Raw genomic sequence first — 27,351 nt, 5'->3', positions numbered from 1 at the left:
GTTTCCAGGCACTGGTTCTAGAACACCGCTGTCTTTGGTTGAAGCTAAAGTGAGTGGGGTTCTGTTCCTTGTTAATAGGTTTTCTGTATCACAATAATAGGTTTCTCCTCCAAGGAAGTAAGCGGGATCAAGCCGAATTGAAAAAGTAAAAGAACAGGTTTATTGGAGCAAAGCAACTCCTGGGTGAGTTCTCCAGCCCCAGAGATCAAGGCAGGAGAAGTCACATGCCCGAACTAAAGCAGGGAGCTTATATAGGCTGTAGACAAGGAGTGATGACATGTCTGCCACAAGCTGGTTTTGTGCCCAAGAACGGTCAAAAGCTGAGCATTTTAGGTGCAGACTTGACTGCTGGCAACTTCAGGGGAGGCGCTGCTGCAGCCACCAAGAATGCGGAACTGGGGGTTTTTGGCACCTTTTCTTTCTTGGAGATTCTCAGAGAGTGGGGTCTGGGGAGAAAGGAATGGGGCTTTCCAGACCAAGCGGGAGTGAGCTGGACGTTCCAGCCGAACACTCGTCACCAAATACATCCATTAAGTTAAGGCACCATTGACGACCACCAGCAAAGAGAGAAAGCCACTGTGCCTATTAACACCATGATATATAGACTTGTAATGACAATATCATATCTACCAGGAAGTTGTAAGCGCCAACCTTGGCTAATCCCATACTTCCTGAATCTATTCCTCTGTTACTGTAAACTTCTCCCCCCTTGCTCTGTAATATTTCATGTGTGGTAGGCAATGATTATGATCATGATTATTGTGGGTGGGCATCTTAGTAACTACATGTAACACAGATTCACTGAGTTGTGGGTATCTTGAGTCCGATAAAAACACATTTTATGAAAAACATGGGGAATTCAGGCCATTCCTCTAATGGTAGATAGATAGCTGTTTCCTTAATGTCCAATGCAAATATTTTTACTCCATTCCTAAGCTTTCCTCTGTAGATAATAGCTTTTTGCTGTTGACACCAAAGCATAGGGAATTTTGTTTAAAACATTGCAAATGTCAATTAAATGCTGGACATGTAATGTTTGTCTTTCAATTAACTCTAATGAGCTGATGACAGGATACACAAGAGTGTTCCAGAACTGTTAATGACATCCTTTTTAGGGAAGCCACCTGACCCTAGACCCATCCAAAATCTCCCTGGTTTATACGCTGAATCCAACTTTTAGAGCTGTTACAGAGTGAAAACGAAAGCCCATCTCAGACTCGGTGACCCGCAGGAGTCCTTGCTACAGAAAAGAACTTGGCCGGATACCTATCACCTCATGGAAACCTCTCCTGACCTTCCTCCCCCTTTTCCTCTGAGCTGGGCTACATGCTCTTCCCTGTGTTCCTGTCCCATCCTGAGCGTGGGTGGCGTCCTGGTGTTTTGTGGAGGACTGTATATGTGAGAATGAGTATCTTTTGAGAGTCTCTAGAATGATACCATTTCGCTCCCTGAGTTCACTTGAGACTCTGCTTTGGAAATTTAGGAGCTAGTTAAATTGTCAGAAGAGCCTGAGTCACCATGGGCTTCCACTCTCCCCTCTTGGGCTCTTTTTCTTCCCCTTTTCACAGGATTGCTTTGGGCAACAAGCCAGCATCCTGAAGCTGTAGGTGGTCCATGAGCCCTGTGAGGCCAAGAGAGGAAGTCAAATTTCTGGTACCTGACACCAGCCACTGTGGTATCCAGAATGCTCATGCTTTCCTTAAATGAGAAAAATAGTCTCTTCCAGATTGTAGTTCTTACTGCTCTTCCTGGAGGTATCTTATTTCCCTCTGTTTATTTTCAGAACTTCAAATAAATAACAGTTACCTCTGACATTTTCTTTTCTCACAACATCCAAACCTCTGCTCAGGGCTCTCTACCTTCTATGGTCTGAAATAGCAAAGTTCAAGAAGGAAATACCAGTTATTGCTATCAATTAAATAAACAGACAGCATCAATTCAAGCAATTGCAGTCAAGATTTCCTGGGTTTGGAGTCTTGCATGCTGGGATATTGGGAGCTATATCAAAGGTTAGAAAGTGGGGTCTGGTCCAGTCGCTTGTGTCTGTGCTCTGTGGTTCAGGTGGAGGTGGGTAGAGGGACCTCTCCCCTGCCTAGAAAAGCAAAAGCAAGCCTCGGTGACTCTCTCTGGTCCAGGGAGGCTTTGTGGCTAAGAAACCTCAAAAATGAAACGATTACAACCAAACACAGGGCAAACAAAGACTCTCTGGCCTTGTTGAACTGTTTTATGTGAATCCGGACTACAAAAGGCAGGCAAGTTCCATATTTTGTAAGAGATCGGTGACAAGCTGGAATGTTTCATTTCTGGTCTCAGTGAGACGTTCAATTTGAAGAGTTATATGTGTGAAAAGCTGGCGAGCTCAGGCCCACCACCCTGGGAAGCTTTGAGGCTGCTGAATGTTCTTGGAGCTTTTGTGCTGATACAGTTTCATGACCTGGGAAAACTATTTCAGTAATTTCCTTAACTCTAATAGTTCCCATCCATAACTTCAAAAGGGATGATTGCAAGAATAAGGAGGTTGCTCCTGCCTCTTTCTGAGCAACGCTTCTAGAAGTTTCAATAACTACATTCAGGAAAGGGCTAGTCCTCAGTCATCCTCACTATTTAATGTGAAACTTCTTCTGTGTGACCACTTGTAAATGCTGGGGCATTTAAAGATACAACGTTTATCTGTAAAAGGATATTGCTTTTCATAAGTTACTTTGTTGATGTAAGAGAGTAGCGATATGTGGGCTTGAAAGTGTAGATCCACAGGCCCCCAAAAGACTGGGTGTAGTGATATACTCCTACAATCCCAGCACTCCAGAAATGGAGGTAGAAGGATCAGAAATTCAAGGTCGCCTACAACTACATATCAAGTTTTGAGACCAGCCTGGGATACATGAGACTCTAGTTAGAATGACAGCTTCAATATAGAGTGGATTTCCAGGGCTTTGTGGCTGCACCTAAAGAATTCAACTCTCCTCTTTCATTTTTTGCTTTGTCTATTTTAGGAAACTTCTAACCAGTCTCTATTCCCCCTCTTCTCTGAGATCATCACCAAACACAGCAGTCTTTGCACACCAAAAGTTAATTTTCAGACATTTCAATGGCTTACAGTTATGCTCAGAAATCAAACACGAATCCCTGGAAGATCTAGTCACTAACTACCCCTGCAATGTTATCGACCATCATCTCTTCCTTTCCCTCTGGGCCCCAGTTAGCAGCATGTCCTCCATCTTTTCCAAACATGCCAAGCATGACCCCTCCTCCCCATCAAAGCCTTGGGAACTTGCTGTTTTATCTGCTTAGATATCTGGCTCCTTCAATTTCATCCTTAGGTCCCAGCTCCAGTGTTGCCTGCCTTCTTGACTAGTCCTTTCCAGACTACCCCATGGTATGTGACAAATGTCTGCTGATCACTCTCCTACATTCTCTGGTCCCTGTCAATTGCTATTATTCTATTCATTTGTTGATTTATTTTCCTTGTGTTTCTCTTCTGTGTCCTCTAATAGAGTATAAGCGTGAGAGAATGGGGACTCGTGTTTTAGTCAGTCGTGTTTCAAAAGGGGGCAGAATAGGGGCTGAATGAACATTTGTTGAACCATCAAATCTCTTCTATTATTTGCTGTTTTATCTTTCACAGTTTGTTCCCTCACCTTCAGTATCCAATTCTGAGTTCCTGTCTTTTGAGAAGTGCCCTCCCCTGCCCCATTTCAGGCTTCATTATATAAAATCTTCCTTTGCAAATGTGTTCCAGTTTGCTTGGGAGGAATGTGCTTTCGGTCGGGTCTGATACAGTATGAGGATTTCCAAGTGCTAAGTGGTAAATGGAAAACAGTGGAAAATCACATTGCCCTGGATGGTTGCCTTTCTCTAAGCCCAGCGTCTTCAGCCAAGTCACGAGCAGCAGGCACTATTTCGGATCTCTCTTTTTCTTCACTTCTCTTGTCCTCCTCCTCCTTCTCCTCTTCTTCTCATTCTTCTTTTTCTTCAGATAACTGACTCCAAGTTTAATATCCCTCTTCTGCCTTCTCTTTTAGTTCTTTGAAACAGGTTGTTAGGTAAACTTAGAATTTTAAAATATGTTCTTCTGATATTTCTAAAAAGACACACAAAGTTCTAGAAATATGATTTGCTGTGAGGGAAACTTAAATTGCTTTTGCTCATCTGGTGTAGCTTCTTGTTTCTCTGCTTCTGGCAGGAGTATGTTTTTAATGGAGGGCTGAATGAACCAATTAATTTTTCTAAATGTCTTGTGAAATTTCCTCAGCTAGAAACAACACACATCTACGTGTATTTTTGGCTCAAAATTCTTTCATACGATGCTATGTCAGCCACCAAATGTTAAGACTCCTTCCCTTCTGCATCAACACTATATACCTAGTGTTTAAACGTTACAAAACACATTTGAATTGTTGACCTCAGGCACAATTTGAGGCTGTGGAGTTTTCAGACAAGAAGGAATCTTCCGTTTTCAGAGAAGGAAGTCAGTTTAGAGAGGCTGGGTCCTAACCTGTGTCCTACTGGACCACATTTGGGTCTTAGAAATGAAGACATTACTATATCATGGTCACACACACTTCCCTACTGAGGTCTAACCACGCATTACAACACAGTCATTAAAAGGCTTAATTGTGGGCATGCAATAGATTCTATAAGCTTGTAGTGCACCGTTTTTGTTTAGAATAATGGTTTCTGAGTTTTTCTCAATAAAAAAATCCTATTGTTCCCTTGTGGATTCCCTTAATCTAAGGGTTCATGAGCACTCAGTCCAATAACTTACATTTCACCGTGTACTTCATCAGCTCTGGCCAAAGAGGAGGCTCTTTGTGCTTCAGTTGACCTGGGTAGCCTCATGATGGGCAGATAGAGCTGTTTACCTTCCAGATTGCAAAATGTTGATAATAGCACTGAGCTCCCTCTTTTAGTATTTCCTGTGAGGATCTATAATGACCCAGGAATATATTCTACATAGACGTTGACTGAAGTTGGAAAAGACAGTCATGAAAATTGGATAAAGTTTAAACAAAGCCATACTTCAAGGCCATGTCCAGAACTTTGTGTCACAATGTCGTTTGAAACACACAACATTACTTGAAGTGAGTGAGTTGCAACTCCAGGCAGGAAATAGTTCTCCTAGTTTACTACCACGATCTTTCTAGAACTATTGGGCTTGCCTAAATTCTAAGATAAAAAAAGACTTTCCTTTGGCTGAATATTTTCCTTTTTTTTTTTTTTTTTTTTTAAAGAAACATTTTGTACTAATGTACTTTGTGAACTTACATACAGGAAAGAAAACTATTTCCTTCAAAACAACCACAGTGTATATCCATTGACTGATCACTTCCTTGTGTTGCACATCCCAGTGACTATTACTTAGGGTCATAGCTAACTAATACTCTCATGAAAAGGCTGGGGGGGCGGGGGTTGGGGTGGGACACCCACAAAACCTTACAGGGTCCTTGATGTCACTTTCCTGTTATCTCTGCTGACAATACAGAGCAATTGAGAGAGGCTTGTCCCGGACCACCCAGCATCAGTATAACAGTGGACTCCCAATCTGCCACAGGACAGGTTTCCCACCACACTGGTTTAGTCTTTGCCTCACTGTAGAGATCCTTTCCCACCTTTTCTGAGATTGTTTAATTGGCGGGAAGGGAAAGTGCTAATTACATGATCACTTGGGAGCTCTGATTGCCACCAAGCTCCAGGTAACAGGTTTCTATTTGTTGTGTTAAGAAAGTGCCCAGTGAAATCCATTCCTGTGATAAAGAGCTCCTAAACAATGGGAAGCTTGACTCCTTTATTTCAAAGGTGTCTGAAACCCACAGTGGGCTACTCCGAGGAGAAGGGGCAGCTGGTTTAATAGCTGTGGGGTTTCTCCTCCCCCTTGTCTAGGTTATCCCCCACACACCTTTCTCACTCTCCCTTCCTTCCTCTCCTGTCTTCCTCTCCGACATAGAGACACCATGGAATAACGTGGTCGTCTTTACAACGCAGTAATACAGAATTTGCTCATGGGATGGTAGTGAGAGTTTTGTCAGCCTTCCATCTTGGCTCTATTTAACCCGCCTCTTGTGAAAACTGAAAGGAAAAACCATGATGGAAAGAGCACAGGACTGGCCCTTCCCAGCGGAGTCCGGAGGCCATCCATTAGAAGCAGGACTGTGCTAGCTGCTGCCTGAGAAATCAAACTTTGGTTAACTTTACTCTTTGACCATGGCTTCGAGAACAGGTATTTCCAGCGTACCTGGAGACCCGCATTGCCCGTCAGGGATGTGTGGCTGTCTGCCTTTTGGTGTATATACCTAGTCGACAGCATGACCCTGGCCTCTAACCAAAGTGTCTCCAAGAAGGAGTCACTGCCTGGGTAAATCCCCAGGACCCTTAAACAAAGTCCTTTAACTTTCTCAATTTCTGATTATGGATCTCTCTCTCTCTCTCTCTCTCTCTCTCTCTCTCTCTCTCTCTCTCTCTCTCTCAACTTTCTCAATTTCTGATTATGGATCTCTCTCTCTCTCTCTCTCTCTCTCTCTCTCTCTCTCTCTCTCTCCTCTCTCTCTCTCTTCTCTCTCTCTCTCTCTCTCTCTCTCTCTCTCTCTCTCTCTCTCTCTCTCTCTCTCTCTCAGTCCAGAGCAAGTGGATTTGCTCACACTTTACAGTTAAAGGGACTTAGGGGAAAGGTGCTTACACGGATACATGAGGGCAGCCTGTATAGTCACAAAGGGTACAAGGCTCGGGAAGGCTTGATGGACTGATACACTGTCTTTGCTGTGTTGAAATTCTCAGTAAGTTTAAAGAAGAAATTTTTGCCTGGAGCAAACATTCTAGAGGTAGGCCTGCTGGGTATCTTAGGACATTAGACTTAGGGATTGGGAATTAACCTCAGAGCTCTGATCTGGCCTAACGGAGCTGCCAGATTTGGGTCTCCTCCAAATGGCTAGGAATAGATGGGCTGACACAAGCTTACAAATTCAAGAGACTATGAAGCTGGGACCCCAGAGACTTGAAGGCTGATGGTATGTGGGCCATGGAGGTCCCAGTGTACAGAAAGGACAATGGCACTGTCCATTCGATGGCAAAGTGAGACAGAGTCCTCTTACCCTACCCCAAATTCCAGGGCGCTATGGAATGTCGCAGGAATGTAATCCTAATCTTTCATCTGAGATTCTTTCCCCATAAAGCCACTTAACCTACTTACTTAGCAGTGTACCAGCAGCAGCAGACGAGAAACAGGTTCTACACGCAGCAAACACAAGCTTTGGATTTTTTTTGGTTTTCTCTCCCTGCTCCCATTATAAAAAAAAAGTCTTAGTCTACAGTTTTTAGCCTTTTTAATGATTATGCATTTATATTTAATTAAAAACTCATGCTGGGCAGTGGTGGCACATGTCTTTAATCCCAGCACTCAGGAGGCAGAGGCAGGAGGATCTCTGTGAGTTCAAGGCCAGCCTGGTCTACAGAACAAGTTCTAGGATAGCCAGGATTATATAATGAAACCCTGTCTTGAAAACCAAACCAACCAACCAAACAAACCCTCCATATTTCATTACTGAAGAACAGAAAATTTAAAAATGTCATCCATCCATAGCCCAAGTCACCAGAGAAGATCATAATCAACATCATACTTTGCATGCTCATGTTGCATGTTCACATGCACACACGCACTCTCCCCATAAAGGAAATAAAATGAGATAATATTCCCTCTTCTTATTTTAATTCATTCATCTGTTTTCTGACAGGCTAGCCTCACAGAGTCCTTCCTTGGCCTTCTGAGTGCAGGGAACATAGGCATGCCCTACCCTGCCTGGCTTCATTCTATTATATCATCTTGAGATGACCCTATCCACTGTGTGTTATATTACCACATCACACAAAATATACCACACAATTGTAATCAAATTTATAGTAGATGATCTAACCTCTGTGCTTTGATATTTAGGTTGATTCTCATCTCTAGCCCCCCGAAAAACAATGTTATAATAAACAGGCACAGGAATATACGTTTGCTTTCTTCTGTCCATGATAACGGCTTTTGAAATATTTTCTAGATGTGAGATTTTTTTCATTAAAAAAATTTTAGCCAGGGTCATATGTACCACAGCAGGTCTTGAACTTGAATTTCCCATCCTCTCGCCTCCACTCTCAAGCAGCTTGTACAAGCGTTGCGGGCTTATACCACCATTCTTGGTTTGTGTGGTGTTAGGGGTTGAACCCAGGGCTTCATGCATCGTAGCCAAACACTCACTGATGGAACTATGTCTGCAGCCCCAGAAGTAAGCTTTCTGAGCTAAGGATCTGAACAAATTGAGAGATACTGGTCCAGTCACCTCCCAGAACTCTTGTTTTAAGCTCCATTCCCATCAGCAGGTTTCGGGGGTTGGGGAGCATCTTTAGAGTCCTATCCAGACTAAGCTTGTGGATGGGTGAGAGGTTGGAATCAATGCATACCTAAAGGTAGCTCTTACCCAACTTCCATGGAATTTCCAGAAGTGCAAAGGGTCACTAGGATGAGGGTGTAAATGGTGTTTCTTTCTCATGATTTAGAGTCTAGGCAACCACTGTGAGACTGAAAATTACCCTAAAGAGATCACCACCAAGAAGTTGTCTAAACATTCTATTTGCCTATAATTGCATCTTATGGTTACATGTAAGAGCAAGTTCACATGGTGCTGAATCAGGGTTTATAAGAATTACACTAAAACCACATCCTGTAATTTGAAAAAGCAAAACAAGACCTCTTTCGTCTCCTTACTCAATGAGTTATATTTATCAGCTTGTATGTGCTCTCTACCCACTCTGCTTACAAGTCCCTTGAGACTTCCCATTCTTGTCACATAGACAAGCAGAGGCTGAATACTATGGCTAACATAAAAAAAATGAGCTCTTAACCTTCAACTCCATTAATATACAAAAATCTCAGCTCAAATCTCTTCATCTTCTATCTCCCAAGCCTCAGAACCTTCAAGTCCATCTGACTATCAATTCTTCTCTTTGGGGAAATCCATTTGTAATCCTCCACAAGGCAGGCAGGCCTCTGTGCTTCTGGCCAAAATCAATAGAGAGAAAGAGGCACATCCACCCGAAATGCAGCTGGAATTAGAGGCCCTATCAACCTCAGGAGTTTTTACATTTGTGTTTGCAGTTGGCAAAGAGCTGTATTGGACGATGGAAGTATTCCGTACAGAGCAACATCAAAGTCTTAATGAATTGTTGTAGATCACAGGCAGGCTTCCTTGTAAGTGGATGCGTGACCTACAGCAACCTTTGCAGATAGATTTCCCCTGTGGGTGGTAGGTGATGTTCCAGGAACACATTCGAATGTCAAGAAGAGCTGTTCTCCAGTGAGCAGGCAGTCATGTTTGGTTGGGTCGGTGGTTTGTTTATTTTCCTACACAAAAATGCAATGGATTATATAACGTCTTCAGTGGGCAGTCTTAGAATTCCCATGGTACAATGGCTCATTCTTTTAAAAATGCATTAAAGATTGATGAGCCATCTATCATGCGTAATAGTACATGCTATACTCATGTGCCCGTCCTTTCTTTTCTGTTCTCTCCCATGGGCCCCTGTTTTCTTTTTCAGTGCCCTGACTATAAACTTTGCTGCCTGAACTTGCTTGCATTTTTTTGGTTGTTGGGGTTTTTTTTTTGTTGTTGTTGTTGTTGTTTTTTGTAACAACTCAAACACATTTCCTTCCACATTTGTGATTTTTGTTTAGCCTTTCCTCTGTTTTTTCCCCCATCCAAGTCATATTTACTTTCATTTTCTTCCCAATAGTCTGATTCCCCTCCATGCCTGTCACATTCAATTGAGGTTTGGTGCATGATCAAGGTTTAAAAAAAAAAAAAAAAAAAAGCCTTTTCTTCTCCTGATTAAAGAGGGGCCGGGCGGTGGTGGCGCACGCCTTTAATCCCAGCACTCGGGAGGCAGAGCCAGGCGGATCTCTGTGAGTTCAAGGCCAGCCTGGGCTACCAAGTGAGTTCCAGGAAAAGGCGCAAAGCTACACAGAGAAACCCTGTCTCGAAAAACCAAAAAAAAAAAAAAAAAAAAAAAAAAAAGAGGGAACTGCTTTCTGTCTGGTCTAATGGCTTATCCCAGAACACTGCCTATCTTGACAGGATTCCCAGCCTTTTCTTTCGAAAGGCTGCTTAACCAACAGCTTTCTGTTCTGTCTGGAGCACATGCAGGACCTGCAGGCTTGGGCTTTGGTGCTCTGAGTTCTCAGTGTTTCTTTTGTGAATGTGATGGGGAAACTTTATCGCTGGCCTGGCCTTCCCCCTCACTGCTGCTGTTGCTTACAGATGTTTCGAACTGAAATCCGTGTTCCTTCTTCAAGGGGGAAATTGATAGCTCTCGGCTTGCTAATCAAGGCCTCAAAGATGTTAAAGGTTATTAAGCTCAGACTCCAAAAGCCTCTCTCACTAGCAGGGTATAAAGAATTGGAAAAAGGCGTCTAGTGCAGTGAGCGGTTGATTATAAGATGTGGCTTGCACAGGACGAGTTTATTCTGCTCAGATGTCGTCAGCACTGTTCTGTTTCATTCTGTTGTCTTGTGCATGTGCAAGGGAGGGAGGGAGGGAGGAAGGGAGGGAGGGAGGGAGGGTGTGCTGTTGGAGACTTTGCTCAAATCCATTCTTGAGTGAGTGTGGGAGGGGATAATATAAGTTCTAAATTGTGGAGTATCTCGTGCTCTCCAATGAGTCATTTCCTCATTTTTCATTAATTGGCTTAGATCCAACTCTAGGAGAAACACTATTTTAATGCATTTCTTTGCAACTGAGAAATTTCACATAAAATTTAATAAATGCAACCTGCCAATTTGAAGAAGAGAAAAAAAAATATCTTGCCACACGCTGTTAAACTAGGCTAAGGGTATATTTCCAATTTCAAAATCATCCTTGCTTTCTAAAGCATTCGTATATAAGTTAAGTATAGTTGGAGATGTATGCTGCTTAGCTATAAAGAATAATATTCTTGTATTTTTCCATCTCCTGTGGCTTCCTTAAATAATCCTTTCTTGGTGGTTGTCATTTTTGTGGCAGGATAGCTTGAAGCTCAATCACAGGCAAATGTTATGTGATAACGTGGTTCTCCTCTCCTCTTAACAGTAAAAGTTGAAAAGGCAGTAAAATAAGTGTGTAGCTGACTCAGTAATTGCCCAGTTCAGTCCTTGTTGAAATTATCCTGTAATCTAGAAATTAGAAGTTGAATAGCCCATGAAATCATCCCAACTGAGCTATTTTAGGCTTAGCTAAGCATCTTGGGGCAGGGAGAGGGTATGTTTTTCCAAATGGTTTTGTAATTATCAGGCATAAAATTGGTATGATTGATAATTTATCAAATTTCTATTTTACCAAGATGTAAACACCTGCAGAACACGTCACTAGGAAAGCCCACCATGTCCTGAGATGATGTAGCAACTTAGTGTGGAGGCTAAGTCATAAATCAGGAAGGTTAAGGACATTATTTTCTGTGTGTGATCTTGTCACCATCTTGTGGAGTAGCAAGGGTTTCTCATGAGAGTGACCCAGCCTAGACATGGCATTTGAGCTTCAGGAAAGAGGTCCACACATGTGGGGGAGCACAGTTGTCTCCCCCCACTCCCCACTCTCTTGAAAGACTCAAATGAGGCAGGGAAGAGCTCCAGGCTAGGTGGATTGAGCCAAGTAGGCAGTGCAGTGGATTAAGTAAGCATAAAGTCTGGAAATGAAGTTTGATTGTGGCCTTTCCTTCCCTGCAGCATAATCCTCAGATCTCAATCTCTCAGTGTCACAAAGATGGCGGGCCATCAACATTCAGGGTTTGTTTCATCCCTGATTCATTGACCATTCTGTTACCGCTATCTATAATACCTTATTCCCTTATCCATGTGGAATAGTGGGTCTAGCTTTCAAAACTCAGTTTTGTTTTTGTTATCTTCAGAACATTGTCACTGAACAGAGATGAAGTCCTTAACTGTCCCACTACCTGCTACATGCTTCTGTTCTTCTTTTTATTCAAGGCACTGCTGGGTACAAGTTTACTTGCTTTCTCTGTGTGCTTCCGCTGATGAACCACAAGATCCCTGAGGATGAAGCTTGTCTTCATTTATATTTTTTTTTATTTTGCCTCCCACAGAGCCAAGCATATTTTATAAGCTCATTGTAATTGTACAGAGTGAGTTAATGAATGAGTGAGTGAGTGAGTGAATGAATGAAGAGGTACAATTTTAGCACACTGAATCAGAAACAATACCTCCAGAGGTGCTGCAGAGGCCATATTGTAAGACAGAGTAGATTAAATGTTATCTAAGACAGTGCCATAAATCAAATCGTTTTCTCGGCTTTTAAGGGATCATAGACGCAGCATGAAGAAAAAACTTTAGACGTCATCTAGCCCAAATCCCACTTCAAGTGAGAAGGTCTTTCTAGGGCCTTATTGACAAATGAGGGTCTGGTTTGCATCTGAATCCCCAAGAGCCAGAGGGAGAGAATCAACTCAATAGGGAGTCTCTTCTATCACCCCCAATACTGTCATAAATATACTTGACCTTTATCAAGTGTCTGGGATTCAGTACATACTCTACTGTGTGCTTATTTTCAGTTTTCACCCTCCTGTTGTATGACCTTTCATTCCAGACAGGGCACCAAGGACAGACCAAAGAAAGTATTCCACCCATGCTTAGCTTTGTGAGCCAATGGCGTTATTTCTAGGACTATGGATAAGGGGCTACTTACAGATGCATGATTGACTCAAAGGCAGCTGGATCACTGGAAAGCTCACTCTAGCATGTGTGAGGACTCACGAGAGCTGTATCCCTGGAGCTCCCTACCTAACTTTTAGGCAGCTCAGACTGCCAGTCTCCTCTCTCAGCACTTGGTACCCTTGTACCACATTGGGGAGGGCCTTTGGAATCTTGTAAGTTTCATGAGCTTCCTGAAGCTTGTAGTTTCACTTACTTCAGAGTCTTCTAAACCTTCTTCTTTCCTCCAGGAGGGAATGTTTACACTCAGAGGAAATAGCTATGTGGTAGTTTGAATGTAATTGGCCCCCATGATCTCATAGGGAGTGACACTATTAGGAGGTATGGCCTTGTTGGAGGAAGTGTGTCACTATGGGGCAGGCTTTGAGCTTTCCTATGCTCAGGATACTGCCCAGTGTCTCAATTGACTTCCTGTTGCCTTCTGATCAAGATGTAGGACTCTCAGCTCCAGTACCATGCCTGCCTGCATGCTGCCATGCTCCCTACCATGATAATGGACTGAACCTCTGAAACTGTTAGCAAGCCACCCTGAATGAAATGCTTTCTTTACAAGAGTTGCCATGGTTATGATGTCTCTTCACAGAAATAAAAACCCTAACTAAGACAAGCTACCTAATTCTTACAAAGTTCTGGGAGATTGGGAGTTCCTATTACTATTTTGAAAGGAGGAAACTGAGGCACAAAATGAATGATTTGACAAATGCTAGAGCCAGTTCTCCAACCCAGGTATGTCTTGTTTACGCTCCACTCTAGCCACCAAAGCTCCGCTCCATCACTTGAGCCCCTACTTTCCTTACTGTGAAGTCAGGGGTGTGATAGATTATAGGACTTCCAAGGTCTTCCTGCTCTGGGAGAATCAAAGTTCAATAGTGCAGGCTGGAATTTAGGGTAAGTTTGTCTCCCTTGCCCTCTGAGGTGCTCTCTGGAGAAGCATGAGCCTGGCATTTAAGTCTGTGAGGGAGAGAATTGGCTCAGCATCAGAGGCCTGAAGTAACAGATGCCAAAAAAAAAAAAAATCATATTTGATTCAACAGTAATTTTCTAGCAAATTTAGCATAGTGTCTTGCAGATTTTAGGAGTCTCATAACTTTTACGAACAAATAACAGGTTTAGAACTTGGGAAACTTATAACCAAGAGAAATTTAAAGTCATTCCTGCATGTGGTTTGGAGTTAAGCTGAACTTTTTTATTAGCTCATATTTGTTGTACAAAGCAAGGGGATATATATTTAGCCTTTGAATTAGAGTGCTGCCTGGTAATTACTTGGTTATGCCTCTCTACACTCACATGTCGAAATTCTAATCCACAGTATCTTAAAAAGATGATTATATTAGAGATAATGCCTATAAAGAGGTCATTAAGATAAAGATAAAGTCATATGACTCATCACTTGAGTCTCATGAGTGAGTTCTAATCTATTTTGACTTTTCTAATGAGAAGAAAAGGTTAGTGCATTTGTACTAACACACACACACACACACACACACACACACACACACACACACCAAGTTGCAGGTGCACACAGCAGAAATCACATCTTCAAGAAACTAAGCTTGGGGATGGAGAGATAACTCAGAGGTTAAGAGCACTGGCTGCTCTGCTGCTCTTCCAGAGGTCCTGAGTTCAATTCCCAGCACCTACTTGATGGCTCACAACCATCTATAACGGGATTTGATGCCCACTTTTGTCATGCATGCGTACATGTGGGCAGAGCATTCATACAGAAGAAGAAGGAGGAGGGGAAGAAGAGGAAGAGGAGGAGGGAGAAGAAGAAGAGGAGGAGGAGGAATGGAATGAGAAGAAGAAGAAGAGGGGCTGGGAGAATAAATTTCTGTTGTTTAAGCTACCCAGTCCGTGATATTTAGCTATGGCAGCTCTAGCAAAGTGATTCACTGTCTTATCATTGACCTTTGTCAATCATTGATGTTCAAGGCTGCATAAGTCACTTCATTGTGGTTTTCTGTGCCTTTTGTTTTTCTTTGGTATCCCAGGCTGAATGAACTCTGATCCTCCTGCATCAGCTGCTTGAGTACTGGGATTACCATACCCGGCATAATTCTAACAGTTGTTTACAATACACAAAGGTATTGAGGTAATATTATTCCATTCTAAGTGAAAGCAAGCCCAAAGACACCTGATCTTGAAGGCCAGCATGCCACAGAGGACCATGGAGTGTCATAAACATAGTGAAAAGCAGGTCATCTTAGAAACAAGAGGAAGCAGGAAATGTTGGAAGAATGAGAGAATTTTCATTTTGCTCTTAGACCAGGGTAGGACTTTAGTTTCTGCTCTTCTAACCCTCACATAATTGGACCTGAGGATGGAGCCTTCTAAGGATACAGTTTGTGGTCAAGGGACAGAGTGAAACTAACAGTTTAATGCATGGATTTAGACAACAACCATGACCTCAGCTAACCAATCAAGTTTATTAACAACAGATGAGCAAATAAATTTTGCCTAGCTTCAAGGAACGAGAATTTATAATGCCCTATGTAGTACGTAGAGGAGGAAAGCATAAGACCTACCTAGTTGTATGGGTGTCCTGCTATTAATTTAGGTTATCCAAGCTCTAACTTCAAATCAGGGAGTTGGGCAGCCACTGGGCAAAGAGGGATAAACTAGCAAGATATAAGAGCACATAATATCAAACAGCTCAGGCTTGGTTCTGAACTACGAACTAAGAAATGTTTCTGATTAAGAGTTATTTTTCTTGACCCAATTTTTTTATTTTTTATTTTTTATTTTTTTGAGAAATCAGTGGTAAGGTCAACCACGGCCACATCATTTCTAGTTTTCAAAGCTTATATTCAAACAGCTGCTTTATGGTCTTCTTGCCTCCAAGATCTTCCATTCTGGCCTATTTTGCATCTTATTGACACTAAGATTACAAACTTTCATTCTCTCCTCCCCAACCCCAAAACATTTGTTTGGCTTTGAAACTACAACAGTTTAGTGCTTGACAAACCTCTAATTCTGTATTGTTCCTCTGAAAAGAGGGTTGTCTGGTGGGGGCAGGGAGGAGCCCAGAAGCCAGTTTACTCCATGCCAGACTACTCTGTCAATGTACTAGACAGATTATTTTTTTGTGGGAATTGGAATTAAAAGTGCAAACTAAGGTTTTTGAGGAAGCCATATATATCTATGTCTTAGAGCCTAAAGACTGAGGCTGGTTGACTAGAGAACCGAGATTCTGGAAGAGGGGATATTAACACTAAGAATCAGTTATCTAGCAGTATCTTTAGTCTCCTTTAATAGACATTTACAATCAGCCTCTGCATCTGACCTAACATCCATTGGACTTGTAGATAAAAGCTGGAATGGGTGACTAAACTTCACGAGTTTCTAACTTCTGTCAACCCTCAAGCTGAGGATGTATGACTCCAACGTGAGACATTTCCTCTGAGTATTGCAGCCCATGCATGTGATGTCCTTGCCGATGTAAACTAGTGTGCTGCTTTAGGTCCATGACTATGGAAGTTCATGAAAGTGGATCATAGCATTGGTGGTGACTTGAATCCAGATTCCTGGGATATAGGCACTCATGCTTGGCTTAGAATATGCTATTTCCTTTAAGGTGGAGTTGTTGTTTTATGCTGATAGAGGCCAAAGCACAGGTAGCTTCTGCTTTTGGTTTGAACTGAAGAAAGGGGTGTATGAATTGAGGGGTGGGTTGTTTTGTGTAATTACATATGCGATAAAATCTGTTGTACAGAGAGGCAAGGATGAGATGGGGGCAGAGAAGCTGCGACGAGAAAGCACATGGCTGTTCGGGTGCTGTGGATATTGCTCTGTATAAATAAACACTGATTGGCCGGTAGCCAGACAGGAAGTAGAGGCGGGACTAACTGAGAGGAGAATTGAGGGAACAGGAAGGCGGAGGAGGAGATGGGCTGGAGCTGCCACCAGGACAAGCAAGATGTAAGGTACCAGTAAGCCACAAGCCACGTGGCAAAATATAGATTAATAGAAATGGGCTAAATATAAGAGTAAGAGCTAGACAATGATAGGCCTGAGCTAATGGCCAAGCAGTTTAAATAATGTAAGAGTTTGTGTGTTTATTTTATAAGTGGGCTCTGGGACTGGTGAGACTTGGTGGGAGCTGGAGAGAAATTCTCCAGCTACATTCAGAAATGGAGGGATCAAGACCAGGGAAGCTTTTCATTCCTTGGTCCAGGTCTTGAGATGACAATCCTTCCCTGCAGGGCCTCAGATCTCTGCGTTTTTAAGTGATCTCACTCCCTTTGGCTTATAGGAGTGTAATGGTTTTGAAACTTTGTCCAAAATTGTCTAGACCAAGGCAATGTAAAAGGACATACATGCCCTTGGTATAGAAGACTATAAGGCAGTCTCCAAAGAGGGTATCATAGATTATTCATCCTCTTCCCTCTGTTGGCTTAGGGGGACATCACTACTCTAGCCTGCTTTCTGTTCTCCTTACCCTTTACACCTTTCCGACTCTTCCCTTATTAACATTTCTTTTACCTAAAATCCTCTTCCTTCTTGACTTAATAGGATGCCACATGTTTTTAAAGATCTATTTGAGTTTGTTCTAGGTCAGTGGTTCTCAACCTTCCTAATGACCCTTAGTATAGTTCCTCATGTTGTGGTGACCCCCCCACACCCATAAAATTATTTTCATTGCTACTTCATAACTGTAATTTTGCTACTGTTATGAATCATAATATAAATATCTGTGTTTTCTGATAGTCTTAGGCAACCATTGTGAAGGGGGTCATTCAATCCTAAGGGGTCACGACCCACAATTTGAGAACCACTGTTCTAGGTAAAAGCATCTACAGACTTTTCAACACAACTTCACTTCTTTAAACTTCCGTTGTTCTGTTTCTTTCGCAATTCTCTAAAATGTAACAATTGCTATGGTTGTTGTGTAGGGGGGGGGCGGGAAATAAGCTCCTTCCAGAATATCTAGAAGCTAAAAGCTCTCACACCCTACAGTTCAGATATAATTAGAAAAACCAAGATATATATCACAGGATATCAACAAAGGATGGTGGTTCCACAATATATAGAAATATTAGCATGATTGAAACATAAAATATATAAGAAAATACAAAATGTGAATATTCATATGATATTACTGTTCAGTGGAATCTACAACATCTACATTGAATGTGATGACAATACTAAATAGAGAGGCGATCAGAATGAGAAAGCCGGGAAAACAGAAAAGAGTTTGAAGATGGATACCATTGGAAAGGGAGTTGGTGAGAGAGAGAAGATGGGAAGGGGATGGCGTGCTGGCCAGTCCTTCCTTTTTCCAGCCTTCCAAAGAAACCGAGTATTAGCTTGGACTCTTACAGGATCTCTGCTCTTTGGAAGGAAAAGGAGAAACTGTAAATATGAAGTACATTAAAAAAAAAAAAAAACCCACTGAGATGACAAGGGCAAGTACCTCCCACAGCAACAGAGACTTGGTGTCCATGGCCTCTGACACAGGGTGGAACACTCTAGTCTTTATGTGGAGCACTTTAGTCTTTGAGAAGTATGACCCTATAGTAACAAATTAATATTTTTTAATAACAGACAAATGAATCACAATAGACATGTCCACTCATCAACACCCACTCAATAAATTTGTACAGCACTCCCTATTATCATGATTCATTAGCATATGAGGTAGCCACACCCACCTAGCATTGTAGATTATAGAAACCCAAGATCAAAGTCAGAATTCTAACACCAAACATCACTTGGCCATTTTCCTTGGTTGATGAGTCTGCCTTTGACTCGCCGTTGACCTTTGGTTCATGAGAGCACCCCACCCTGTCTGTCTCTGGGATTTCCCAAGGCTATGCCCTATGACCTGTGCTAGCTTGGGTCATTTTTTTCCCTCCTACTACCTATACCCCAAAGTTATTCTAAGCAATGTCATGACTTTGCTTAGGGATATCCTCTGCCTACCCTGTAGTCAGAACACTCTAAAGGATTTCAAGTGCAGAACATAGCACATTCTGTGTCTATTTCCTTTCCTCAAACCTTTTCAGTTTTAGGAAAACATCAAAATCAACATGAATGGGAAGCTACATGTGGTGGTGCCTACCTTTAATCCCAGCACTTAGAAGGCAGAAGCAGGCAGATCTCTGTGAGTTCAAGGCCAGCCTGGTCTATATAGAGTAGGGTCTCAAAAACAAACAAAAGCAAGGTGAAAAGGCAGCGCCTACCAGTTTCAGCTCGGCTTCCTGGAACTTACAAAGATCACCCCATTTCCCTTGCTTTGGGTTCCCGCCTAAATTCCTAATGAGTCTAACTCTGAGTCAAGTATTGACCAAAAGCAGATGGCAAAGCCACCTTGGGGTCCTATAATCGACAAACACTAGCCTCTCTACTTTTACAACTATTTGTACAAATTGCTACCTCCTTCTCTGCCTCTGTATCTGCCCTATTTTTCTTTCTTCACTGAGGCTTAGAAATATCTTAGTTTTTATAATGGTGAGCTTATTGGCTTCTCTTGGGTGTGTGTCTGTTAATGTGGGTGAGAGAAGCCCCCTGATTTAATGATTCACACAAAGAAACTAGGCTCCTAAATTCGTTATCAAAGAAACTAGGCTCGTAAGTTCTCCCTCAGTTGCTCACATTTAATTTCAGAGAAACATGGGAGATTCTCAGGAGGATATGTACCTTTCCTCTCTCACTGAGAAACAAGGAGACATGGCTTGATGCTGTTCCTTCCTGCTGCCTGGGAGACATCTTACTACTAGGCTAAAATCAGGCCGTGAGGGAAGCAGTTCTGCCTTCCTTCATCCTTGGCTGACTCTTTTTTCTCCTTAAATGGCCAAATCTATGTAATCTGTGCTGTTTTCACTCTTTCCACACATTATGCTCAAAGCACCCCACGGGTATAAGACTCTACTCCAAAGGGGTGGGTGCTTTGCATTTTCCAGAGTACAGACCTGGGGAGCTGGAAAACTAAAGCATTGCTCTTCAAACCAGATGAAAATTGGCGTGCTGTTCCTTGACTTTGAAATCCAAATTGGAGGATTTTCGTTGCTTGTTCACCCAGTTGAATTTGTGTGATTCACCGTCCAAATCCAAGTCACAGTTCTGTGATGAAATATGAAACTCATTTTTTCCCCAAGACTCAGATACCACAGATTTGACTGAACAGGTTCACAGCAAGGTCAGCTCCAATCCTGTCACATGCTGATCAGCTCATCTGGGAGCTGCAAAGCGGGACATCTGGGTTCAAAGAGTTATTGGCCCAGCTCCTCACACATAGGAGCGGTCACCCGATAACTGTTAGCTGAATAATAGAGTTGTAACGCTGCATGCTGTCTTTTAGCAGTCTCGTTTTCTTCACATAATGATGATGAATCTCAACGATATAATAAGAAATGGTCTGTTTACAGAGTAGCATCAGTAATTTGGGAAATAAACTGAAGATTTGCTGCTGGACAGGCTATATCATTTGTGGAGCTCAGTACAGACTGGACTGTCAGACTTCTGTGTTCAAAACTCTGAAAATTTTGAGATGGTTGACTAAAGAACATTAAACCCAGGGGTAGTGGTGGTTGTTAAGCATCATTAGACTCCATGCAGCAGGCTGTGGCTCTTGTCAATGTAAAAACCACAGTTTTCACTTGAAAGTGAGTAAGAGATAGTTTATTCTGCAGCCATTTTGAGTGACTGTGGCCCAGGAACACGGATTTAGGTTACCCTAAATTCCACATTCCAATGTGGAAACAGCTTTATTAAATTTCTGTAGTTTTACAGTACAAAGTAAATCATAAATCAAGGCAGTTTAAAATACATTGGTGGGCACAGCACATCAGAGATGGGGTTACAGCAAGATGGGGAAAGATTTCCTACAGACCACAGATGCTGTCTGATGACATTTGTAGCCTTCAGATTGGTGAAAACTAGTAGTCTGCTAAATTAATAGATTCTAAAAGGTTTTTATCTATTAGTCACAGGATGCTGGCTCTGACACAGAGGTGGGCAGGGAATGGTTGCTCCAGAGGGCTAGAATTAGCCCGAGATAAGGTAACTTGCCTTTGGTACTGCAACATTCCAACATCTCCATAGAACTGCAGTCCTGATCAATCAGACATAACTTCTTTTCGGGAGTTTCCATTTACGTTCTCCATTTGAGAAACATGTGTGAGAGGCTATCATTTGGTATGCATTGACCCCGTCCTTGTAGTATGCAACATGCTCTGTAATTCTCACAGTGGCCACAGGAATGTCGAGCATCTGTTTGTTTTCCAAACCGTACTGACCCCTGTCCCTTGCCTGTCTACTTGCTTCATCTCGCTTGTTCGGTGCTCAGCATGCTTATGGACAGCAGAGGACACCAAAAGGAAGGACTATCAGAGGTGGAGAGCACATGTTCACAGGGCAAAGAGAGGAAAAGCAAAGGAGCCTACTGCTCTCTGAGAAAGCCAAGTTCAGAATAGTAGAGGACAAAGCTGTTGCTCCAGCAAAGCGTTCTGGCATGCCCAGTGATGAGACTCTAGAACACAGCCTAGCCAAGTACCAGAGCCAGAGCCACCCACCAGTCCTAGAGAAATGGCTGGTGTGTGGATGACCCTTCAAATGGCATTGTCTGGAAGGTACAGCTAGGAACAGGTGAGATCAAGAGACTGGGGATGGCAACATTGTGCAAGATCTTATCCATCACTACTCCATATTTTTTCAATGGAGATGAACAATGAAAGGTGGAGATGAACTTGGAGCCCATGTACATTTTCAGGTACTGAGGAAATAGGGCAGGAAAGCTGCTCTCCGTATACAGAAGACAAAGTCAAATACCTCAAGTTGTCTGGGATCTTACAGAAAAGACTTCAGACAGTGCCAATTTCTCTAAGCTCAAAGCAAATCATTTTCCATAGAGAGAAAGCCTGTCAATTCTGAACAATATTTTCACATATGTTAACATGCTGTCTTTTATTACTCTTCCCTACTGACTTACTTAATGTAGGTAATAATTAACAGGAGATGAAAGCTGATAAAGTCCCTGGGAGTGTTCTATTTGCTTCCCATGTATTCATCTGTTCAGTTTCCACTGTGCATGTATGCAACTTTGGGAACTCTTCAGTGGGTGGTGGAAAGCATGGGCACCAAGGATTGGCAGCCAGGGCTCCAAGGATCGAGAGTCACAATTTTAGTGAGATAACTTTGAGAGGCTTGGAAAGGATCAGGAGAGTCTCCAAGGAACACAGTGTATCTGGAACTAGTTGGAACTGAAAACTCTTAGCACCACAGGTCTGAAAGGGCCAGAGGAGAGAATGGGGTCATTAGAAGCAAGTGCCATTCTTAGCCATGACACAGAGGCTACTTAGACTGTAGCCACAAGCAATGAAGGCCTTATAACACTCTTGGAGTACAGGAGGGGGTAAGGCCTAGCCACTTCTATCCTATTCCTTCTGCCTTTGGATCTCCTGCCAGGGTTTCCTGGTCCAAGGATCTAAGGCTCTGAGGTCTGAGTCAACTTCCAACACATGGCAGGTGACAAGAAAAGTAGGAAAACAAAAAACTTTGAATAATCACTATCTCTATTTTACAGGTGCTGAAATGGCAGCCTGGAGAGGCCAGATAACGTGTCCCAAACCATACAACTAATGTTGCAAAGCCAGGATTCAAACTTGGAACATCGCATTGCAGAATAGAAGACAACACTGTGTCCTAAAACATGTCCTCTAGTGGATTAGTAGCATGGCATTTGACAGTGAACTCTCTGCTACCCAATGGCCATTGTTTGGAGCACTGTAATTAGACACAGCCAGCCTGAAGAAGCAAAACTGAATTTTACAAACAAAACTTATTAGAAATGTGTGTTGTTGGATTACCTTCACGATGAAGGATAATTGGGACCAGGATTGCAGAACATTGCCTGGGGGAGTTCGTTTTTAAGAAAGGAAATAGGGGGAGGGGTAGCGTTCGCTGAATTAATTCCACAGCAACGAACTCTTCTGAGACAAGGTCAGGAGATGTGGAAGCTTACTTTCTTAAACAGTGTCCACATTCTTCTCAAGTTTGTATCGCTTTCGGCTTGTTTAAGTCCTGTGTAGCAGCTCTACCCTGAGCCCCATCTGGGAGGTCAGTGTTGTGCTAGATACTGGCGACACAGCTGTGGCAGCTCTACTCTCGGGGACTAGGACCCGTGTATCAGGAGGCAGACGAAAACAAATAATGAGTAAGTCCACAAGAGTGCTACAATATATGAGAAAGAAGTGCTGAAGAGTGAGGGGACAGAACGCCACAGGAGAGGGCCAGAGACACTATTTTATATAGAATTATCACGAAAGCAGTCTCTGACAGAGAGACATTTTGAGCCCATAACTGAAGGAGATACCTGTTCTGTAGATAGCACAAAAATGAACTTTAACCCAGTTCATGGATGAGAATTTTAGACCTGGAAGAGACCCACAGAGGTGCTGCATTCTATAATGAAGGGAGGCCCAGGAAGTGGTCTTTTATTCAGAACCATATCATGAATATGTTATATGTTATCAATACAGCTTGACTGAAAATGTTAAATAAGCACTCTCCTGTAATTCAACAAATACTGGGTCACTATTATGTGCCACCAGCCTAGGCTCATGCTTTCTGCATTGTGTCCTATGGTTTCATGATTCACAGTATATTTCAAGCTAACGAGTTTTTACTATGACTTTATATTTTGGTTAGCCTGAGGTATGGTTTCCCTTTCTGTGGTATGTTAATATGGTAAATGATGAACGAAATCTTAGTGGTTGTGGTTACAGCTGTTTGTGACATTACCAACCACTCTACCACTCTATCCCTATCTCTCTTCTTCTTCTTCTTTTTTTTTTTTTTTTTTTTTTTTTTTTTTTGGTTTTTCGAGACAGGGTTTCTCTGTGTAGCTTTACGCCTTTCCTGGAACTCACTTGGTAGCCCAGGCTGGCCTCAAACTCACAGAGATCCACCTGGCTCTGCCTCCTGAGTGCTGGGATTAAAGGTGTGCGCCACCACCGCCCGGCATCCTATCTCTTCTTTTAATTGATGACTTTCTTCTTCTTCTTCTTCTTCTTCTTCTTCTTCTTCTTCTTCTTCTTCTTCTTCTTCTTCTTCTCCTCCTCCTCCTCCTCCTCCTCCTCCTCCTCCTCCTCCTCCTCCTCCTTCGTCTTTTCTTCTTCTTCTCTTCCCTTCTCCTCCTTCTTCTTGTTAGAAATTCTTCTGCTGGTCCATGTTTACTGGTTAAATTATACTCCGTTTGCTCTTTTATACAACAGAAAAATTCTTTTTCAAGTGTTGGAGATTGGGCAAAAGAAGAAGACCTTGAGCATGAAGGGAACCAGAATATTCAAATTCAAATCAGAGGGCAAAGTTGGAGTCTCCAGAGAGAACTGGCAGCAGAAGGTGACACAAGAGATGTCCAGGCATCATACCAGGCACAGGGTGTATACATAAGAACAGAGTCAGCTACCAGGGTGAGGAGACGGCCATTTGAACAGAGACACAGATACATGACTGAAGGCCAAGAGACAAGAGGTTTGCAAGGCTAGGTAGGGTGAGGGACCAGAATGGCAGCAAGGAGTGGGGTCTGTGATGCTTCACTTCGATTGCAAGCCTGACGGGGCTAAATGCTCGTCAGCTAGAAAGCACTGTTTCCGGATGTCTCTGCAAGAGTGTTTCCAAAAGAAGATAGTGCTACAACCATCAGGCTTAGTAAAGGAGATTGCTCTTGTCAGTGTGGGTGGGAATTGTCTTTGAATACAGAGGCCCAAACAGAACACAGAAATAAAGGAAGGGCCAGTCTGTCCTCCCTTCTTGAGCTAGATCATCCATGTTTGTCTTCGCGGGACATCAGAGCCCCTGGTTTTGATCCTTGGGGCTCCAACATTTACACCCCACTCCCTGGTTCTCCCTAGTCTTTCTTCCAGTTTTGTGCTGAACTGTATCACTGGCCTTCCAGTTGTAAATCCTGCAGAGGGAATTTTAATACTACTTCGTGTAAGTTTATATTAGAAGTAATTGTTACTCAGACACTAAGGTCCATGCCTATTAATATTAGCTGCCCAGGAGACTGAAGTAGAAGGATCACTTGAGCCTAGGAGTTTATAACCAGTCTAAGCAATGGAAAAGTATCACTTCAAAATTCAATCTAATTTAATTGAAAAACAAAAATATTGTCAATCCTGTAAGAGTTGGAATGGAAGCCTTGGCATGTTGTCTTTAGAGAAGCATAGCCATAGAGTTGTCTGTGGCAATATAAGAACTAGAGTTCTCTAAAGAAAGAAATATATATGTGATGTGATGTGTGTGTGTGTGTGTGTGTGTGTGTGTGAGAGAGAGAGAGAGAGAGAGAGAGAGAGAGAGAGAGAGAGAGAGAGAGAGAGAGAGAAAGAGAGAGAAATTTGTGATGAGAACCAGCTCACACAGTATGAGGCTAACAAGTCCCACAATATGTTGTTCCGACTCATAATAACATTACACGGGATAGAATGTTTCCAACATGTGTTTTTTAGTTTGGTGGGGGCACATTTAGATTATACATGCCTTTTATAAATCTTTACTTTCTTTTGAAAAATCTGACTAGACAGGTTGAGGAAGTGATACGACAGTTGCATGGGTGGACTGGAGTGTGAAAAGAGTGGACCATAGTAGACAGTCCTTCCCATATCCTCTTGGCTCCCTCCGGTCTCATGCAGGCACCAGTCCTCTATTTCCTCATTAAGAGTCACCGAAGAACATTTGTATACAAGGAGACAACACTCAAATTCTAGAGAGTTCACAGGCGAGGGAGCAGCCCCCAGCCTAAGGAAGATGAAAGCTGGTAGATAAGCAGTAGCTTCCTCATCCCTTGGGTGGCAAGCTTTGGGTGCATGTATTCCATAGTTTTCCCACGGACACTTCTCAGGGCATACCATGTTGACTGGCTATCACTACCATAGCATGTCCCCATTTCCATTCTGGTGCTTCCTACCACAACCTCTCAAATTAGCTGCTTTTACCCAAAGACTTTTCTCAGGATCAGCTCCTGGGAAAACCCAAGCTCAGAGAGTGACCAAACCAGAATAAATCCAGGTTATCTGGCTGCACAGCCCAGACCTTAAGGACTGCATATGAATTAAAGAATTCTCTCATAAGAACCAAGAATTCTGGTGGACCAAAGGGGAAAGGATCCAAATGCCAAACTGAATGGTGAAACATGCCTATAATCCCAGCACTCAAGAGGTCGAGGCAGGAGGATTGGAAGTTTGAGACAAGCTTGGGCTGCATATCAGGACTGTTTCTGTTTCAAACAAGAAAACGAAAACAAACAAACAAACAAACAAAAAATCATTTCAAGCTGATAAAGTCTTATGGTCAAGTGTTGGTTTTGTTCTTTTAGGGTTGGTTTTGTTTACAGCAAGTTCTGAATTGGGTATTAATCTCTATGGGAGTCAGTGGGTACTTATCTGGCTGTGACTTTTCCAGTAACTTTATCTTTTCGGATTGGAGGAGGAACAATGTGATGTGTGAAGAGCCTCCTAGCCATCAAAAAGATACGGCAGGCATGTGAAGGACAATTGTGAGTACTCATTCGCTTTTTCTACCGATCAAGAAATGTTACCCCAGACATGGAGCAAAAGGCCCATTCCTCCACATCCTAAGTTCATGAGAAACTTTGTGGTTTATCCTCATCCTTACAAGGAGAAAAAAGAGACCACAAGAAACAGGAAATAACCACATGCCATGTCTTGGTGTAATCGGCCTAATGTGTCTGGCATGCTTCCTTCTCCCCCTTGTTCCCGAGCATTTATGGTCCGATTGAGAGTCTGAACTGAGGTGAGCACATGTGACTCCAAATGGACACCATGTGAAAGGTTTTGCACTTTCTTCTTTTTAAAAACAATTTTTAAAAAGTAATGTTTTACATGTCTGGGCATTGCATGTGTGCCTGGTGCCCATGGGGGCCAGAAGAAGGAGCTTGTGGAACTGGAGTTAAAGAATGGTTGTGAGCTCCCATGTGGGTTCTTGGAATTAGATCTGGGTCCTCTCCTCCAGAAGAGCAGTCAGTGCTCTTAACTGCTGAGCCATCTCTCTAGCTCCTACACTTTATTTTTTAAATTATTTGTGTGTGTGTGTGTGTGTGTGTGTGTGTGTGTGTGTGTGTGTGTGTGTAGATCAGAGGACAACATTCAGGAGTTAGTTCTCTCCTTCCACTGTGGGAGCTGACTAGAACTTAGGTCAGGTTTGCACAGCAAGAACCCCTCCTTCTGAGACATCTCACTGGCCTGGGTTTACACTTTTTTTTCACAGAAGGAAGAGATTGGCAGAGTTACTAAATCCAAACTTAGCCTGGGCCAGCAGTAATGAGCATTGGCCACAACGACCTGGGGAGGTCACCAGGCAGGTGTGAAAGCATATTGTGACATTCCCAAAGGTCTCTGGATTCCATCTTGGTTATCGCCATAATCTGCATTGGTGGAAAGAAGCAAATCTCAGCACCCCCCAGGATGCTTGCAAGTCTGGTTTGAGACCCAACTCCACTCCATTTTCTTGGTGGACTCTTCTGGGGTCCACTGCCGTTGTCTGTAAAATCACAGCCATCAGGATCCCAGCACAATGCAGCTGTATCCTTAGAGAGGTTCTAATAAAGAAACTGTCACCACTGTGGGCAGGACAGGGCAAACCAGTGAGCAACAGCACACACCAGA

At 42.7% G+C, this 27,351-nt stretch overlaps 1 long non-coding RNA gene across 2 annotated transcripts; it reads left to right on the top strand.

Moving 5' to 3' along the window:
• Positions 1 to 27,351, top strand: LOC131921480 (uncharacterized). 2 transcript variants are annotated; one of them, XR_009382016.1, is made up of 5 exons: positions 1 to 49; positions 22,251 to 22,880; positions 23,941 to 24,661; positions 26,129 to 26,222; positions 26,954 to 27,351. It is a non-coding gene; the product is annotated as an uncharacterized LOC131921480 (long non-coding RNA). The 2 variants fall into 2 exon arrangements; XR_009382015.1 differs by lacking the exon at positions 1 to 49 and adding an exon at positions 60 to 183.

Source organism: Peromyscus eremicus, chromosome 11 (assembly GCF_949786415.1).
Source record: "Peromyscus eremicus chromosome 11, PerEre_H2_v1, whole genome shotgun sequence".
Taxonomy (NCBI): Eukaryota; Metazoa; Chordata; class Mammalia; order Rodentia; family Cricetidae; genus Peromyscus; species Peromyscus eremicus.
Note: the sequence above shows the minus strand (reverse complement) of the source record. Positions and strands in the feature narration are given on the sequence as shown.